The sequence below is a fragment of the Gopherus evgoodei genome, chromosome 3 (genome assembly GCF_007399415.2).
Source record: "Gopherus evgoodei ecotype Sinaloan lineage chromosome 3, rGopEvg1_v1.p, whole genome shotgun sequence".
Classification (NCBI taxonomy): domain Eukaryota; kingdom Metazoa; phylum Chordata; order Testudines; family Testudinidae; genus Gopherus; species Gopherus evgoodei.
The window spans coordinates 52,252,246-52,270,966 of record NC_044324.1 but is presented as its reverse complement, the minus strand read 5'-3'; the positions used below and the strand labels follow the sequence as shown (position 1 = coordinate 52,270,966).

The window sequence follows — 18,721 nt, the reverse complement described above, 5'->3', positions numbered from 1 at the left end:
AATGGGGAGGAGTTGATCAGCAGGGTCAACGGCCCCAGACATGACTCACATACCCCCTGGAATACCCTCACAGACCCCCAGGGGTCTGCGGACCCCAGTTTGAGAAATGCTGTTCTAGGCCATATGGCACTACCAACCGATGGGAGTTAAAATGATATTTTCCTGTGTCAAGGTTATTCCATAATTGGATTGCTTGCAACTTCTACTGAGGAATAAGGTACTGACTAGTGTCATCGACAGAATATATTAAAAGAAAAAATACTGGTCTGATCCAATATGGCAATCCCTAGGTTCCTAATTTTGGGTCATCATATACAATCTATATTTAGGCATTATAAAATTCTGATTAAAACGTGTGGTATAATATTGTCCTTGGTATGTACTTTTCTATTGAATGTGGGTAATATAAATCTGAATTTGTTCTTCCAAACATCTGCACACCTCTAATAAGATTATCCGGAGGCAAACCACAGAGCTTCAACCAGTACTCTGCTCAATTGGCAGCCTATTGACATTCACTTCAGATGCCACATTTGAGACATTACCTACTGAATCCTAGTTACCTCTATCAGGTATTTTATGCATTAATTCTCTCATCTTTTTTGTTTCTTAGAATGTAATCCTTGCTGTGTTTGTTTTCTTACTCTTCCTGGTATTTTGCATTTAAAGATAGGGAAGGAATGACGTGGAGGGGGAAAATACTCAATAACCCATGGAAATGTATACATTTTAACACTTGTTATAATCTTCCCATTTATACTGAAGGCAGCACGATTAGATAAGGCTGTGAGAGAATGTGAGTCAGGCAACCTGTCTTCTGTTTCCAGTTCTGCTGCTGAGTTGCTATATTTCTGTAGTGAAGTCACTTTACCTCTCTGTCTCCATTCCCCAATCCATAAAATAGAAATGAGAACTATAGAAGCTTTCTGAGGAACCAGAGAAAGCCTCTACAAATGCTGCTTTGTTTAAAAAAAAGTAGTAATAATTTAAAAAGCATTGTAGTAAAATATGAAAAAGAAAAGAGAGGACCTACCACTCCTCAATTGGAGGAATACTCTATAGGCTACATCTAAGTATGCCTAAAAGCATATTATTATGATTTAGAGCTAGGCTTATGCCTTCTCACATTTCCCTCCAGCAGTGTCTGACTTCTGTGAGGTGATGCCTCCAGGTTGTTCATCTGAGCCACTCTGAGGTAGGATTTCACCAACTGTCCATCACCTAAAAGAGGGCATTATTACCCCCCTGAGACTGCGGGAGGAGAAGATCTCTCCATCCTGTGTTGAAAGAAGGCTCAGTTGCCTCTGCTATAATGTCTCTCCCCTTCCTTCTGATTTGGTGAGGTCCAGTGATTTTGTGAATGGGAAAAGGAAAGAGTGTGGCTAAGGCTAAGAAAAAAGGTAATACAGCAAAAACTATACTGCATTATCATAGACCATAGTGTGGGGATTTGCCCTGTCAATCACATTCTTTGGGGGAACTGTAGGAGATAGGGCCAGAGAAGAGGCATTGGGCCTCCTGCAAATCCCCCATGATCCATGCTTTTGTGACAGACCGTGTGATCAGTATGATTGTTAATATGTTTAAAATTGCACCCTGTAGTGTTTAGGACACTGTAACAGGTCTTAAAATTCCAATAAATATTATCTAAAAGTCAAGCTGCAAACTCCCACACCTCACAGTATGATTATATTTTTTATTTATTATAATTTTATATTCTAGAAATTCAATTAAAATATTTCACATATGATAAATCTACAGTCTTTTTTAGTAGATTTATTTTGTGTGTCATGTTTTTTCTTGTAGTCCAGAGTATGATATGCTTATGGGGCATAACTGCTGTTAAGTAGTGCTCACTTTTAACTTTTGGGTACTGCACAAACTACATTTATGTCTATGCATTAAGTTGTGGATATAGTTGGCCGGTTTGTCTCATCCTTCCTCCCCCAGGTTCTTCTATTTTTTTTTACATACACTTACTGCATCTTGACTTAAATTAAATTTGAAGCTCTTTATTGCAAGGACCAAGACTTCCTATATGTTTGTTCAGTGTATAGTACATTAGGGTGGTAATCCTGATTGAGGCTCTGGGTTCCTCCATAATACATATAATGTTTTTAAATGACATTTCCAAATGCTTTATAGAGAAACTCATCCATATTCCTTGTTTGCATATCTCAGTGGATACACTGATGCAATAATACTTAAGCTGAATGCATGTCAGGGCTGACAGAAGAAATATCATAATGATGCTCAAGAACTTCATGTAAATGACAGATGCGGCTCCTGTTATTGTCACAGATGCACTTTAATGGAAATTCATTTGAAAATAAGTCTATTAACTTAAATCCATAATAATGTTCATGGTCTTTAAATTTGCACATGTTCTTTGCATGACCTCAATACTTTGAAATATATAATTTATATGTGAAAATAAAATATAATGATAGATAGATAGATAGATAGATAGATAGATAGATAGAATGGATTCTCAAGTTCCTTATATTCAAGTAAAACTAAATCTCAATACAGACAAACCTTATTACCGTATAACCTTAAGTTTGAATTAACATTATTTAAGTGACGTTTTCTTTTAAAATTCAACTACAAAGTATTTAAGTAGTAATAAAGTAAACAATGTATATGTATTTTACAAGTCAAAATAAGATATGGTGCCTGTTCGAAGGAACTTACAATTCATTATGAAATTCATAATTACACATGCCAACTTGACATTCTGGATATTTGCATATTTTGGGTATATTTTGGGTTAATGCCAATGTCCAGCTGAGAATTAAAAGTATGTTAAAGTCAAATTTACTTCTTGACAGTTTCTTAAAACGCATAGATGTTGTTTGAACTAGAATATTGCTGTGACTAAATTATACCAGACCATCCATAAAAAAGAATGACAGAGATAGCCTTTAAGTTTTATCTTACAGTATGTTTCTTTTCTCTCTCTCTTTTTTTTAAAGTAACTCTGCTGAAATGGCATTCTGGGATTCTATGTTTATTGTCCTTCAGTGATTTCTGAATCACAGTAAAAAAGATGTTCGCTTGCATTTTTTTTTTCATAATTGGCAGCTCTGTAAATAAACCTGGGATTTGGGTTCTTTCCTTCCCACATACCTCCAATAATAAAGGTTCTGCAGGCCACATTATGTCCCCAGGAACATGAGTGGAAGCACACTCCCTTTTGTGAGTTCACACTGCTGCAGCTGTTCTGGTCATAGTAATTTAGTAAATTCCTGTTGATCACACACAGAAACTAATGGAATCCAGCACACTTCCTTTTAGTTGTGTTGACTGCAGTATAAAGTAGTGTGACAGGCCCCACTGCAGAGTCGCTGTGATTGCTGTGGTAAAGTACTCTCCCAGTTGTTTGGTAGCATGCTGGGTGTACCATATGCTTGGAGGCAAGAGTTACAGAGATACTCCAGTCACTTGACTGTTCAGGCTGTAGGCTTGGTGGGTTCCCATAAACACTCAGAGTCAGATCAGCAACAAAGGGTCTCTGCTTGGGCTGCCAAAAAATAAACATTGCAGTTACCATGGACACAGCTGCTTTAGGTTACAAACAAAAGATAACCCATCAGTTCCTAACTCAACTCACAAGGGCAGTCCTGTATGGGGTTGTCATAAACAGATAGCTAAGGGTTAATGTCTCTTTCACCTGAAAAAAAAGTAACCTGAAGCACCTGACCGGAGGACCAATCAGAAAACAGGATTTTTTCAACTCTGGGTGGAGGGTTTTTGTGGGTGAGTCCTTTGTTCTTGGTACTTCTGTCTGCCTGAATTTCTCTCAGCTATGAGGAGGATTTTTCTATGTCCTGCTTTCTAATCTTATGTTTCCAAGTTGTAAGTACAAAGTTGAGTTTTAGTTTTGTATTTACATGTCTATAGTTGCTGGAGTGCTTTAAATTGTATTCCTTTTGAATAAGGCTGTTTATTCATATTTCTGTTAAACAATTGACCCTGTATTTGTCACCTTAATACAGAGAGACCATTTGTATGTATTTTTCTTTCTTTTTTATATAAAGCTTTCTTTTAAGACATGTTGGAGTTTTCTTTAGTGAGGAACTCCAGGGAATTGGGTCTGCAGCTCACCAGGGAATTGGTGGGAGGAAGAAGTCAGGGGAAAACCTGTGTGTGTTAGATTTGCCCTTTTCCAGTCTTCTGGAATCTCTCCCATCTCCCATGACTTTCCAAAGATAATAGCTAGAGGCTCAGATACCTCCTCTATTAACTCCTTGAGTATTCTAGGATGCATTTCCCTGGTGACTTGGTGGCATCTAACTTTTCTAAGTGATTTTTAACTTGCTCTTTTTTTATTTTATCTTCTAAACCTACCCTCTTCCCATAAGCATTCACTATGTTAGACATTCCTTCAGACTTCTCAGTGAAGACCGAAACAAAGAAGTCATTAAGCATCTCTGTCATTTCCAAGTTTCCTGTTACTGTTTCTCCCTCCTCACTGAGCAATGGGCCTACCCTGTCCTTGGTCTTCCTCTTGCTTCTAATGTAGTGATAAAAAGTCTTCTTGTTTTCCTTTATTCCCATAGCTAGTTTGAGCTCATTTTGTGCCTTTGCCTTTCTAATCTTGCCCCAGCATTCCTGTGTTGTTTTCCTATATTCATCCTTTGTAATCTGACCTAGTTTCCATTTTTTATATGACTCCTTTTTATTTTGTAGGTCATGCAAGATCTCATGGTTAAGCCAAGGTGGTCTTTTGCCACGTTTTCTATCTTTCCTACCCATCAGAATAGCTTGCTTTTGGGCCCTTAAAAAACTACCAACTCTTCTCAGTTGTTTTTCCCCTCAGTCTTGATTCCCATGGGACCTTGCCTATCAGCTCTCTGAGCTTACCAAAATCCACCTTCCTGAAATCCATTGTCTCTATTTTGCTGTACTCCCTTCTACCCTTCCTTAGAATTGCAAACTCTATGATTTCATGATCACTTTCACCCAAGCTTTCTTCTACTTTTAAATTCTCAATGAATTCCTCCCTATTTGTTAAAATCAAGTCTAGAACAGCTTCCCTCCTAGTAGCTTTTTCAACCTTCTGAAATAAAAAGTTGTCTGCAATGCAGTCCAGGAACTTATTGGATAGTCTGTGCCCCGCGATGTTATTTTCCCAACATATATCTGGATAGTTGAAGTCCCCCATCACCACCAAATCTTGGGCTTTGGATAATTTTGTTAGTTGTTTAAAAAAAGCCTCATCTACCTCTTCCACCTGGTTAGGTGGCCTGTAGTAGACTCCCAGCATGACATCACCCTTTTTTTTTACCCCTTTTATCCTAACCCAGAGACTCTCAACACTTCCGTCTCCTATGTCCATTTCCACCTCTGTCCAAGTGTGTACATTTTTAATATATAAGGCAACACCTCCTCCCTTTTTCCCCGTCTATCCTTCCTGAGCAAACTATACCCATCCGCACCAATATTCCAATCATGTGTATTATCCCACCAAGTTTCAGTGATGCCAACAATGTCATAGCTATATTTATTTATTAGCACTTCCAGTTCTTCCTGCTTATTACCCATACTTCTCGCATTTGTATATAGGCATCTATGATACTGGTTTGATCTTGCCTCCCAGTTTTGCCCTGACCCTCCTTTCTCTCTGCCATTATAGCCCATGCTCCCTCTTGTTTCCGACCCATCTCCCAGGTCTTAATGTTCCCCACTTACCTGTAAAAGATCCATGCTTCAAATGGAGGGGCCTTGGAAGAAAGCAGAGTCAGTTAATTAAACTAAACTTGTCTGTGGCCAGTTTGGCATCTTACTGAGTCTTTAAAAAAGGAAAATATATATCCCTAGAAGTTGAATATCAATGGAGTTTTTAAAATCTTGACATTATTTTGAAAATAACAAGTAACTTAGTTCAGTGTTTCAATACAATTGCCCACAAATTGTGTCATTATTTTAGCAAGTAATAATTAAACCACTGTCCCAGGCTATAATCAATCATGATGAGATGTCCTGGACTATCGCCTATGCTGCCATTTTCAGCCTATTTTTCATTATAGATAACCACATATAGTCCAGTTTGTGATGTATAAATATGAAATTGTGATGCTTCCCGGGGATACCCATTGTTAGGGGCACCTCGCCTCCACCTGCCCTTTGCATGAGGTAGTCTTGTCTGTGTCTGCTGTGGATCAGCTCCCTGAAACCACCAGCCCTTGGCAACACAAGAACTGACTTTCAGGGGTCCACAGTCTCGCTCTCTCTATACAAGTTTGCAATAGGTTCACACCAACCTCTGAGTTCTTCAAGAATTTCCTGTAGTGTCCAGCTGGGGGTGGCGAGCTGTCAGCCTCCACCCTAAACCTTACTTTGCCTGCAGCATTTATAATGGTGTTAAATAAATTAAAAAGTGTTTTTAATTTATAGGGGGTCGCACTCAAAGGCTTGCTATGTAAAAGGGGTCACCAGTACAGAAGTTTGAGACCTGCTGTGCTAGCTCTCATTAGGATTTGACTTAGAATGCTAAGATGCTCATGGTGATGCTGACTCTACTTATTTTACATGTAAACAGATAGATTGATAAATGCCACTTGCCTGGAGAAAAACCTGCTTTTTATCTTTCCTGGTGACCAGCCCCTCAGCTGCATAATTTAAAATTATATGTATCATTTTCAGTAGACATGCATAACTCCTTATGTAGTATCTGTACATACATTTCACATTGATATTGATGACCAGAATGACACAGGCTTTTATTAGAGACTTCACTTGACATTCTTTGCAGAACTAGAATGTAAATACCAGACCCAGGGTATTCATGTAACTTTATGCATTCCTTCTGTCTGTTATCATAAGAGATCCCATAGTCACAGGAAAACAGCAGCAAATTTGAAATTTACCAAGATTGCTTTGAAAAGCTGCAGATTATTTACCATTTTGGAGTCATGTAGGTGGCCTGTGAATGAACAAGTTGTATTTTTCAATCTACTCTATGTTTTCATTTTAACATATTGCTTTATGCCTTATAAGAAAATGATTGTTGTTTTGTCATAGCAGCTGTTCTAATTTACAGTTTTGTATAATTGTTTTAAAACAAACAAAAAACACGTTTGTGCGGGTGAGCTAGATTGTACTGTATTAAAATGCCATTGCATTACATGTGCCAATAAAATATGAAGATGTTCAATGATTTTATATTATTGACTTTCATACGAGGCATATAAAAACCTATTCCATTTTCTCAACAGAGTGATAGTCCTGACTTTATGGAATCCCCCTGGGGGCACATCAATGTGAAATCAGGATCTTGCCCTATTTCTGTATATTGATTTGCATATTAGTGAGAAATGTTATATTTTCACGCAACTAAGTCCTGGATGCTAGAATTTTGGAAATGGTTTTAATGGAAGTCTATCCTAATCTAAATATTTGTTAGTGATATTATTCCCCTCTTTAAGCTTAGTAGTATATATTAGCTATTTATTGAAATCTAATTCTCCAGTTAACTAGAGGTTGAAGTAATTGAACTGTATTTTACAGTCCTAATCAGTGTCTATGGAAATGGAAACGCATATGGAATGACAAATGCAACCTAAACATTACCACTTAAAAAGTAAATCCCAGAGTGTAATTAAAGTAAGTGCCAACTATAATCTTGTAGAGCCTTTTAAGTTTCAAAGTAGAGGTTAAGTTAAATAAAATGTTGGTTTATCGATACTTTTCATGTCATATTGCAAGCAAAGAGCTGCATTCAAAAACACTTTTCATTATACATGAATGTGGTGACTTAATTAGCTGATTAAATTCCTGGAAAGCAATCCGTGTATGAATAATTGAAACCAAAATAAAGGTAGATTGTAGTAGATAAAAACAAGGAGGTTAAAGTTAATTGATTAAAAATAAGTGAATACAATTCCAATGAATGGTGTAGAAATAGGGCTGCAGGCTATAGTGCATAATATCTAGATTTTCAGAGCTATATCACGTGATGTATTATTGGATAAATGGGGAATCATTAACTCCACATGATAACTCTCTGGCTATGTCTGTATTAAGAGATAGGAATGTGATTCCCCTGCTCGCGTACACATACTCAGAGCAGCTTGATGACAGCTAGTGCAAGTATAAACAGTAGTGTAGCTGTAATAGCACAGGGGGTAACAGCAGAGGCACAGCTTGGCTGTGCTGAGTACAAACATTCCTGAAACCAGAGACTACATACTTGGCAGGGATAAGTTCTGCCTCCACTGCTGCTACCATGGCTACACTGCTATTTATACTCATACTAGCTCTCCTTGAACTACTATGAGCATGTGTATATGAGCAGGAAAATCCCACTTCTAGCTCATGGTGGAGACATAGCCTATATTTCCCCTTAGTCTGTGGACTCCCGTTAGCAGATATTATGTGGGGATCTGGCTCCATGGTTAGCTTGCTCCTATGCATTACCTATCAGTGGGTACAGCATGTGAGAGCAAGGTTCCATGGAAAGATCTGTGTGTCATGGCCGGGAGAAGGCTGACTCTGATCTTTCTTCTCTTTAGACAGTATATTGGGTGTCCCTGGTAGTCCTAAGATTCACAGAAAAATGAAGAAGAAACCTCAGTGAAATAAGCTTGCAAAGTTTTCCATCTCATACAGTTCCCTCCCCCTCCCCACATGTAAGATATGTTTTTTTCCATAAATTGTTCAATGGATGTGAAATTCTTCAGTCGATTCTTCAGAAGAGGGTTTGGAATGTTCAGATTTTCAAGCCAGAGCCACTAGGGACCATTACATAATCTAGTTTGACCTCCTGTATAGCACAGGCCATAAAATTTCACACAGTTATCCCTGTAGTGAGTCCAGCTTGTGTTTGACTAAAGTATTAAAAGGTATATATTCTTTGACACTTATCAGGAGTGGATTTTCCCAAGGCTTCATATAATAGGACCAGTATGATTGTTAATATGTTTTACTAATTTATATATGATCATTATATGTTCAGATGATATCAAACTAAAGGGAGTGGCTGGGATTCAGAAGATATAACTGATTTTCAGGATAGTATTGAAAAATATGCTAATATATTTAGTGTTGTAATAAGACATTGAATGTGTCTAAGTATAATATGATGCAGCTGCCTAGAAATAAAACCAAAGCTAAGCCTAGTTTAAATGAATTTTAATTATTATGGCAGGGATTTGAATATCTTCATAGATGTAATATTTACATTCCTGAGCTGTTGGGAAGTGCCTAGTAAAGATGGTGAATAGAAGTTGGCTTGTACCAAGAGCGGTATAATATACTATTTGACAGTTCATCCTTTGGGTGGATGCAGTTGTCAGCATCGATGCCTGCTGCATAGTCACTCAACTTCAATATTTCTCTTGGCTAAAATTTAATAAATAGAACTGACCTCAGATGTCATTAATATCTATAGACTGGAGGCCTCATACCTCCTGTGAATACTTCTTGTTAATGGTTTTGCTGGTAATGTCTGATGAAAAAGTTAACTTTCAAGTATGTTTTTCTTTATCTCATCCCTACTGGCCCATAATAAGAATACTAGATTTCATGATACTAGCTCACTGGAAACATGGAAATTAATTGTTTCTCAGTTACCTTCTTACAGGTATCTACATTATATTAGAGCCTCTATATAAAAACAACATTACAACAATTTAAGTTTGGGAAAGAAACTTTATATGTTCACCTTTAACTTTTTCCCCTGGCATCCATGCTTTATAATGCAGTCTTTCTCACATACTATTATTTCTGAAGGACCCCTATATAGTGAGAATACTGGCTTGAAAATTTGCAGTGAATGAGGCATCTGAACTATGTTTTCATTCACATTTTCAAAGAGTGAATTCCTGTCTTGGTACATTCATTCTGTGCCCAAAAGAAGCTTTCATTTGCACTGGTGTAAATTTGGAGTATATCCATAGGCATGAAGCTGCATTCTCAATACAGCAGAGGTCATGGGAAGAAATAACTGATCAGGTAATTGAAGACTGCATCAAAATACTGATGGTTGAGGAGACAAGAGCTAAGGTTGAACATGCAACCTTATTTTTGGTATTTTCTCAAGTGCTTCATTCTGAAACTCTAATGATGTTTATGTTTGTGTGAGAACATACTTGGTATATAATTTCGTTAGTCGTGTATGTTTGTATTAATAGTACTAGTTGTTGTTTTATTTTAATAGAGAAATGATAATACACATTAATTTCATAATGTGGAACTATTTCCTAGAAAGCAGTAGGATGCTGTATCCTGCGTGAAATGTGCATTCAATAAGGCAGGGGTCACATTGAATAACACAGGGGTCCTGTGAAAGTCAATGCACTAGAACCTAAAGTGGCTGAAAAAAGTATATGCGCTGAGGTATAACGAGGTGGGGCTTATCATTTTCTAAAAAAATGAACATCACATGTGCCTGTTCTCCAGCTCTACCTCCACCATCATTTCTGCTTCCACATCTGTGAGTTTGAGCCGAACATAAATTTCTGTTCTCCTGCAGACTCCTCTCTATTGCTCCAGCACCTCCAGGAGCTTTTCACCCTTATGTCCAAGATCTGAGCCCAGGGGCAGAGAGTGCGGCAGGGTTTTCTCTTTTCACTTCCCTGGTCTTGTGTTGCAGGGAGGAAGAGAGAAAGGGGGAGGAGCAAAGGAGCCATCCTTGTTTCTCATAGGAGAGGTGGAAGAAGTTAAGCCACATCATGAACTGGTAGTCTCCTTGCATTCCTCTTCCCTGCCCCCTGTGCAAATAGGCTTCTAAGGGGAAGAGGAGAGATTCTGACTGGCTACTTACATCTCAAAAGGAGAGGAAGTGGGAAAAGCAGCCAATCAGAGGGGGCTTTCCCCTAAGCAGGGCTTAAATGTAGCCCTCAGTGACCTGGATGGAGTGGCTTCTGTAACCCCTTTCAGTCAGGTATGCTTTAAACACTGCTAGGTGCTCAGCATCTCACAAAATTAGGTCACTTATAGCCTAAATATGGATTTTAGGCACTCAAGTTTAGAATTTTGGCTTCACTTCCTATATATGCTAAACATATTCCATCACACATGGACATGATTTGGATATTCTATAGTGAACTTTCAGGTAATGAATGTGGGTTACCAATGCAGAAGCTCATACTGGTTTCTATTTTCTCTATTTATTAAGGGATGATCATGTTTTATAGATGTACTTGCTATTGTGCTTTTTTGGAAGATGCATAGCCTTCTTACAACTATGGTAGGGTCATATTTAAGGCTCAAATTCACATTGTTGGTTATGGAACTAAAAAATAAGATATAAAAGCAGGATGATGTAAACATTTAAAATTGAAAATAAAATAATGAAAATTAATCCAGTGAAAAAGAAACCTACAATATGCTATAGTGGCAGCCTTTCCTTATTTACATGAGCTTAATGTAGATCATTTTAAATGTAAAAATTCAGTGTGATGTGCAGGAAAATTAACCATCCAAGCCCCAATAAATTCATAGGAGGTATGTAACTAATTCCAAGAATACTGAGTGAATTTTCCCTGATTTTACTCCATTGTAATCAATGGAATATTCTGGGAAGAATAGGGCTTATTAAACATTTTTTCCCTTACTACATTTTTGTCGTCATGTTTTGTTTGATAATAGAATGAGTATGCCATTGGTGACAGGTTACACTTTGTTTTCTGATCATCATTGTTGGAGGAAAGAGGCAATGTCTAATGCTGTGTCCAACAATAGCTGAAGTAATTTAAAATATCTTATTACTAGAGACTATAGAGTTACAGAGCAGACTACATAATTTAAAATTGTACAACACATATAAATGCATAGTAGTTCAAAAAACATTGAACTCATTTCTCAGTGTAGGTCTGATGTTCCCTCCTCTGACTAATGTACATCACCTTTCACATGTAAAACTTGCACTGAATTTTAGATGCTTTGTTTGTAGTTTATGCATATTAATGTGGCATGAGTTCTCTTGCCAATGAAGAAATGTAACTTAAACAGAATAACTACAAATCTTAAAAGTCATATCTACAAGCCCAATGTTGTGATTCAAATGTGTCTTTTTGTGCTGTTTTTCTCGTGTTTTTCAAATGTTATTCTTAAAACCTTTCATGAGCTAGCAATATATCTAAAATGAAGATGCTTATTCTCTTCATCCATACAATAAAATCCTTCATATTTGGAAATGCTTTGTAACTCTATATGATTGTTTGTAGGAGAGATCAACCTTTAACAGAACATTTATCTTCCGTACAATATTTTCAAATGCAAATCCTCTTTATTTTTTTCTATGAATTCCTCCCTGGTCCTTGTTCACAGTTAGAAGAAAACATACGTAGCAGTTATTATTCAGTGCTTTTTTAAATTAAAACCACAAATATCTACTATTCAAATTCAGAGAAATACTTCTGTATCATGCTGAATAAATTTGTTAGTCTCTAAGGTGCCTCAAGTACTCCTGTTCTTTTTAAGTATCTTAGATACCAGATGTGGGTAAATACAGTAAATATTTATCCTTTGGATCTATAATCATTGGTTGATCCCCATTGTTACCCATGGAGCTGGCTGTTACCACAAGTTTCAGCCAACAAATCTAGTAGTAGTAGTAGTAGTAACAGTTGATGGAATTTATGATCCCAGCTCACTTAGACATTTCTGAAAATCCCAGTCTATGTTTAAATACATTATGAAAATAGGGCATACAAGTAACTTCCAAATAATTCAGCCATGACACTGACATCTAGTTCCCTGTGGGCCTCATGAGAGAGAGATGCTTTCAGAAGGGATGTGAAGAGAGTAGGAGATGAGATTAGGTTGTTCAATGTATCTGGTTGCCATGGAAGAATGTATGGAGACTTCTGTGTGAGAAGATGACAAATTAGTGGGCAAGGCTGGATTGGCAAAATGGAGGGGGTTGAGGGGATTATGATACAGAACAAGTCAGGTCAGATAAATAGTGACAGACAGTGTTCAGTAGGTTTGAGGGCAAAAAACAGGAATCTTGAACTTGATGCACTCTAGAAGAGGAAGCTAGTTGAGGGGACTAAAGATGGGGTGGGAGGCTTAATTAGAATGATGGAAAAGGAAGATGATCTTGCTGGCAGTAATGGGAAGAATCAACAACGTCAAGAAGGCCAGAGAGGAGGAGATTGGAGTCGTCAAAGATAAGAGATGATATAGGCCTGAACAAGAATTCTCACTGTGGGAAAATATGGAAAAGAATGGGGTGTAGAAATGTTAACTGGTAGCATTACTTAAATATCCTTGGATGTGAATATCAGGTGAGAAAAAGGAGTCAAAACTGATCCCCAGTTACAGGAAGGATAGTGGCAGAGAAAGTTGTAACATAGATGGTTTAGGTTGGAAGATCAAGATTTTAGTTTTGACTACATTAAGCTTATATTGACAGATTAGATATCCAGAAGAAGATGCAAAATACAGGCCAAGATTCAGGACTGGATGGATGGAGATGAGTCTGGAGTGGAAGAGTAGATTTATGAATTGTCACTGTGGTAGTTGTAACTGTTTGAGTTGATGAAGTTGCCCAAGGAAATATTGTATTGTGAGAAGAGGAAGTAGCTGAGGACAAAGCCTTGTAGGATGCCTACAAACGGTGGGAGGGTGGAAGTGGAGGACCCACTGAAAGAAACACTGAAGGAACAGTCAAAGTTGTAGGATAATAATGAGAAGAGAATAGTATTGCAAAAAACCTGGATGGACATGTCAAGGAGTTTGTCAATAACAATGTCAAAATTGGGTGAAGAAGGGTAAGATTGAAGTAGACTCCTTGATAACTGACTGAGAAGATGGTATTAAACAACTTTGTGAGAAGAGTTTCAGTGGAACTGAGAGAGTGGTAATTAGACTGGAGAGTGTCAAGGACGGAGTTGGAGGAAAGAAACTCAAGGCAACAGTCAGAAATAGGGTATCTGATAAGCTTCAAGGTGAAAGGTAGAAGAGAGATGGGATGGTAGTTGGAGAGGCATGTGAGAGTCAAGATACGTTTTCTGGAAGATGGGGGAAACAGTAGCACATCTGAAGAAGTCAGAGGAAGGTGAGAGTCAAGGCAAAAAATAAAAAAGGGGTGAGGGTAGGGCAAGTGAAACTAGGAAACTGGAGGTGATGGAGTTGTTGGGCAGGTGGAACATTTTGAGATGGGGAAAAGTTGAAAAACCTCAAAGTTGGTGATGACCAAGAAAAGTTGGAAATTGGAGATCAAGGTAGATCTTGCTGATTCCCCCTCTTCCCCCCCTTCCCATCACAAAATCATGTACAAAGAGAGTGGGTGTAGAAAGGGAGAGGTTGAGGAAGTAGACAAACATGGTAAATGGGTGATGGGAACTGCAGGCTTGAGTCAACAAAGGTTGAGAAATAACACTTGCAAATAATGTGTCACAATATAAAGATGAGAGAACGACTTTTACTGGAGGAATTCTTCATAGTCATGAGACAATCACTAGAGGAGTTCAGTGAAGCAGGACCAGGAGTCAAGGAAGCCAGTGTTGGAGTAAGCAGATTTGAGGTAGTGGAACAGACTCTTTGTTGGTAGGTCTAGGAAACCATGTAATAGCAACATTATGCACCTCTTGGTTTTTTATCTTTTTTCTGCATAAATACTTGAACTAAAGGGTGAGATTCTGCTCTCAGATCTACTTGATAAAACTAAATAACAGACAAAAATGAGGAATATATATGATGAGTAACTGGGGCCACCACTGCATGCTGCCCGAACTTGCACGTTCAAAGAAAATTGGATGGAATTAGGTTTTTATAAGTTCTCTTTTGCATACTGTACTTTCTATCTACCGTATATCATAATAAGGTATTCCGGGGGGTAAAATGGATACTTGTAGAATAGCACCTGATTTGTTTTTATATTCTTAATAGTTTAGGGAGAAAAATAAAACACCATGTATGTAATAAAATTCAAAGAGAGGATCTGATGAATGGCTTAATTAGCAATATTTGGCTGTTTTCTTACTAACCATAATAGCTGTATATTAAAATAATTTGTCTTTCTCCATCTTGGACCCAAAACACTAATAGATTTGGAATAATTCCTGCAAAATTACTTTGCATGCATTACTTTAAACCTAACATACACACACACATACACAAAACCATCATGTCCACATGACTCAGAAATAGAGCTAACCACAAATTATTTAAAATATGCATCTTTGGAAGATTCTTTAATTCTTATTTCTGTTTTGCTGATTTTGCCATAGACAGAGTTTTCAACTGTATAGCAAGACTAGTATTTTTCAGTCATAAGAGGTTATGCAATTATTAGATGCTTTAAACATAGTAGGCCATGTTAACAAGGAATGAATGTAAGTATCTGGATCTGTGTGTATGAAGGTGGATGGCATTTCTTTTTAAGACATTGATGATACCCCGTATTTGTGGTTTTAGTGAAATATGGTCTAGATTAAACTACTGTTATGGGGTTGCATAACTGGTTGAAAGATTATTCAGAATTACTCTTCGAGAACAGTTTGCTGTCAAAGTGGGAGGGTATATCTAAAACGGTCCAGCTGGGCTGTGTCCTGGGTTTGGTACTAGTCAATATTTCATTAACAACTTGAATGATAGAGTGAAGAGTATGCTTATAAAATTTGTGGATGACACCAAGCTGGCAGTGGTTGCAACACGTAGGAGGAGGAGTAGAATTCAAAATGACCTTGATATAACAGAGTTCTATGCATCCGATGAAGTGAGCTGTAGCCCACGAAAGCTTATGCTGAAATAAATTGTTAGTCTCTAAGGTGCCACAAGTACTCCTGTTCTTTTTTTAGAGGGTTCTCTGAAATCTATAAGATGAAATTTGATAAAGATAACTGCAAAGTAATACATTTAGGAAAGAAGAATCAAATCAACAAATACAGAGTAGGGAATAACTGTCTAGAAAAAGGATCTGGGGATTATAGTGGATCGCAATTTAAATATGAGTCAACAGTGTGATGCTGTTGCAAAAAAGGCAACTTACATTCTGGGATGTATTAACATGAGTGTCATATGTAAGGTACAGAGAAGGGCAACAAAAATGATTAAGGATATAGAACAGCTTCCGTATGAGCAGAGATTAAAATACTAGGGCTATTCAGCTTGGAAAAAATATGACTAAAGGGGAGATACATCATGAATGGTGTGGAGAAAATGAATAGGAAGTTATAAACCCCTTCCGATAGCACAAGAACCAGGGATCACCCAATCCCAAATAGGCAGTTTTAAAACAAAAACAAAAGGAAGTACTTCACACAATGCACAGTCAATCTGTGGAACTCATTGCCAGGGGACATTGTGAAGGGCAAAACTATAACAGGGTTAAAAAAAGAATTAGGTAAATTCATGGATGATGCCTATTAGCCAAGAGGGTCAGGGATGAACCCCAGGCTCTGGGCATCCTTAGACCTCTGCCTGCCAGATGCTGGGGCAGGATGACAGGAGGTGGACCACTTGATTATTGTTCAGTTCATTCCCTTTGAAGCTTCTGGCATTGGCCACCGTTGGAAGACAGGATACTGGGCTAGATGGACCATTGTTCTGACCTGGTAATGCCATTCTTATGTACATCTACACTGATGGTGATGTGTCAAGTACACATACTACAAGACCACCTAGGATGTGAGTAAATAGCAATGTAAATGGTGAGGCATGCTTTAGGCAAGTAGAATGAAGTGCCCTTCATGGGCAACCCACGTATATTTACCCTACATAGGCTCACACATCTGTGTTGCTGCATTTACCCATGTAGTGTCCCATTGCTTCCCTGCTGGATATAATTACATACCACAGTGACAGGTGTGGATGCAGGCTACCTTTCACTGTGGTTCTTGCTTCCCTGCCTTACTCCTAGTTCCTGATTTCCTGTCCTATTCCTGATCCTTGCCCCTCATCTCAGACTCTGGCTTTGATCCTTGGTTTGACTGCCAGTTCTGAACCCTGCCCCAATCGCTAGACCTGGCTGCCTATGTCTCAGCCCTGACAAAAATGTTGCTCTCCTACAATTAGGTTTCTCAAGCATATTTCCTATCAAAACTATCAATATAAATCAAAGAAATCTTCAGTTAGAAAAACATCCACTTCCACACTATTCACCCAAATGACAGAATCAAACATTTTCACAGGTTCTTTGCCTCTGAAACAAACTCCCTTACAACTTGCAGCATACAAGTAGCCAGAATGCCGCATCCAATTCCTGAAATCTCAATCAAATGAACAAGCTTAACTCCAACCTTACTAAGATGAAGTTTTTTATTGCCATACAAACTACTGGTGTCAAACTCTACAGTACGTTACTTATGTGCCCTAAGTTAGTATTGTTCCTTCAATGGCTACAAATAAAAGACTGAAACCATAGGTAAAGGATCACTGAGAGAGGGAAATATGAATAAAGTGCCTGAAAAATGGCTTTTCCAAATTAGGAAATTTCATTTGACAGACTTTCTAAGGTACATCAAAGCAGAGTCCTTGTCTGATGGACCTTACTAGGAATGGCTCCTTGTGACAAATTTAAAATATCTCCAGGGAGGAGGAAATGGACATTGAAAGGTGGAGAGGCAGATGTGGTGAAAGTGAGGGACTGGCAAAGGCTATAGCTGGGGAAGCAAAGAAGTTGACAAAAAGGTAGGAGGGCCATCAAAAAGAGAATAAATTCCATAATTTTCTTAAATCATTAAAGGAAAGTTGCTATTAAAAATGAAAAGTGCCACCAATTTTCTGTGACATTATTTGTGTGTGACAAATTATCAATAGCAGCTTTACAAAAATCACATATTTGTGAATTACAACTCTGACATTTTAAATAAAGGATTCCGTCAGAGCAGTTCAGCAGCTATGATTATGTAAAGCCGCTATTTTCTCTGTAATATTGAACTCTCTTTGACCTTCATAGAAATCAACTCATATATATAAGAGATACCATATCTATCCCATTCAGGGTCTCATCTGTTATTGAAACAGTGTGTATGACTTTCCTAAAGATCACTATTGGGATAATAACAATTCTGAAAATGTTTACTTTCCTCAGAGTGACTTCACCATTTTAGATGGGAGATTTATTATTGCTTATTATTTGTATTTTGGTAGTGATCAGAGACTCTGACCAAGACTGGGGCTCGTTGTGCTGGGCACTAAATAGACATGTTGTAAGAGAAATTCTCTTTCTCAAAATGTTTACAATTGAAGAAGACAAAACAGACAATGTATGGGAGAAAGGAAGTAGTATAATCCAAATTTTAAAGATTAGGAGCTAAGGCCGAGAGAGACTGAATGACTTCCCCAAGACCATACAGGCAGTCTGTGGTAAAGGAACCCAGATCTCCTGAATCCCATTCCCATGCCTTAGTCTTTCCTTTCTATGCTGTGATTTCATTACTCAAAGTATTTGGAAGTTGGGTGGCAGGGGGAGAGAAAATGGCTACCTTGGAGACCTGACATACCAGTATTTACAAATAAACTGGTCTCCCAGTTCAGGTATTACACAAGCTATTCCTCAAATTAAAATAACGAACACCAAAAACCCCAAGCAGCTTCATCCATTTTAACATGAAAAAGTTTAACTGCAAATAGAAATTTCCGTGGAGTGATATGAATAGGAGCTTTGAATGAGAAAGCACTAGAGAACCTGAATCAAGGCCACCTGCACATTGCAGGATCTTGCCTTAGGCTCTTATGGCCACATTGTTGTCAGTGCTTGCAGAAGTGTAAAGTAAGGAGAAGACAACAAGAGGTTTGCACCCTCTATGGAAGGGGTCCAGAC

The 18,721-nt window shown here is 37.9% G+C and overlaps 1 protein-coding gene and 1 long non-coding RNA gene across 3 annotated transcripts in view; both read left to right on the top strand.

Moving 5' to 3' along the window:
* CSMD1 (CUB and Sushi multiple domains 1) overlaps positions 1–18,721 on the top strand; it is a 2,060,432-nt gene that overhangs the window by 964,874 nt on the left and 1,076,837 nt on the right. The window lies entirely within an intron of this gene.
* The window catches only part of LOC115648255, an 18,826-nt gene continuing 15,398 nt past the window's right edge, over positions 15,294–18,721 (top strand). The window contains exon 1 of the long non-coding RNA XR_003999502.1: positions 15,294–15,308. This is a non-coding gene — a long non-coding RNA (uncharacterized LOC115648255). The remainder of the gene's footprint in view (positions 15,309–18,721) is intronic.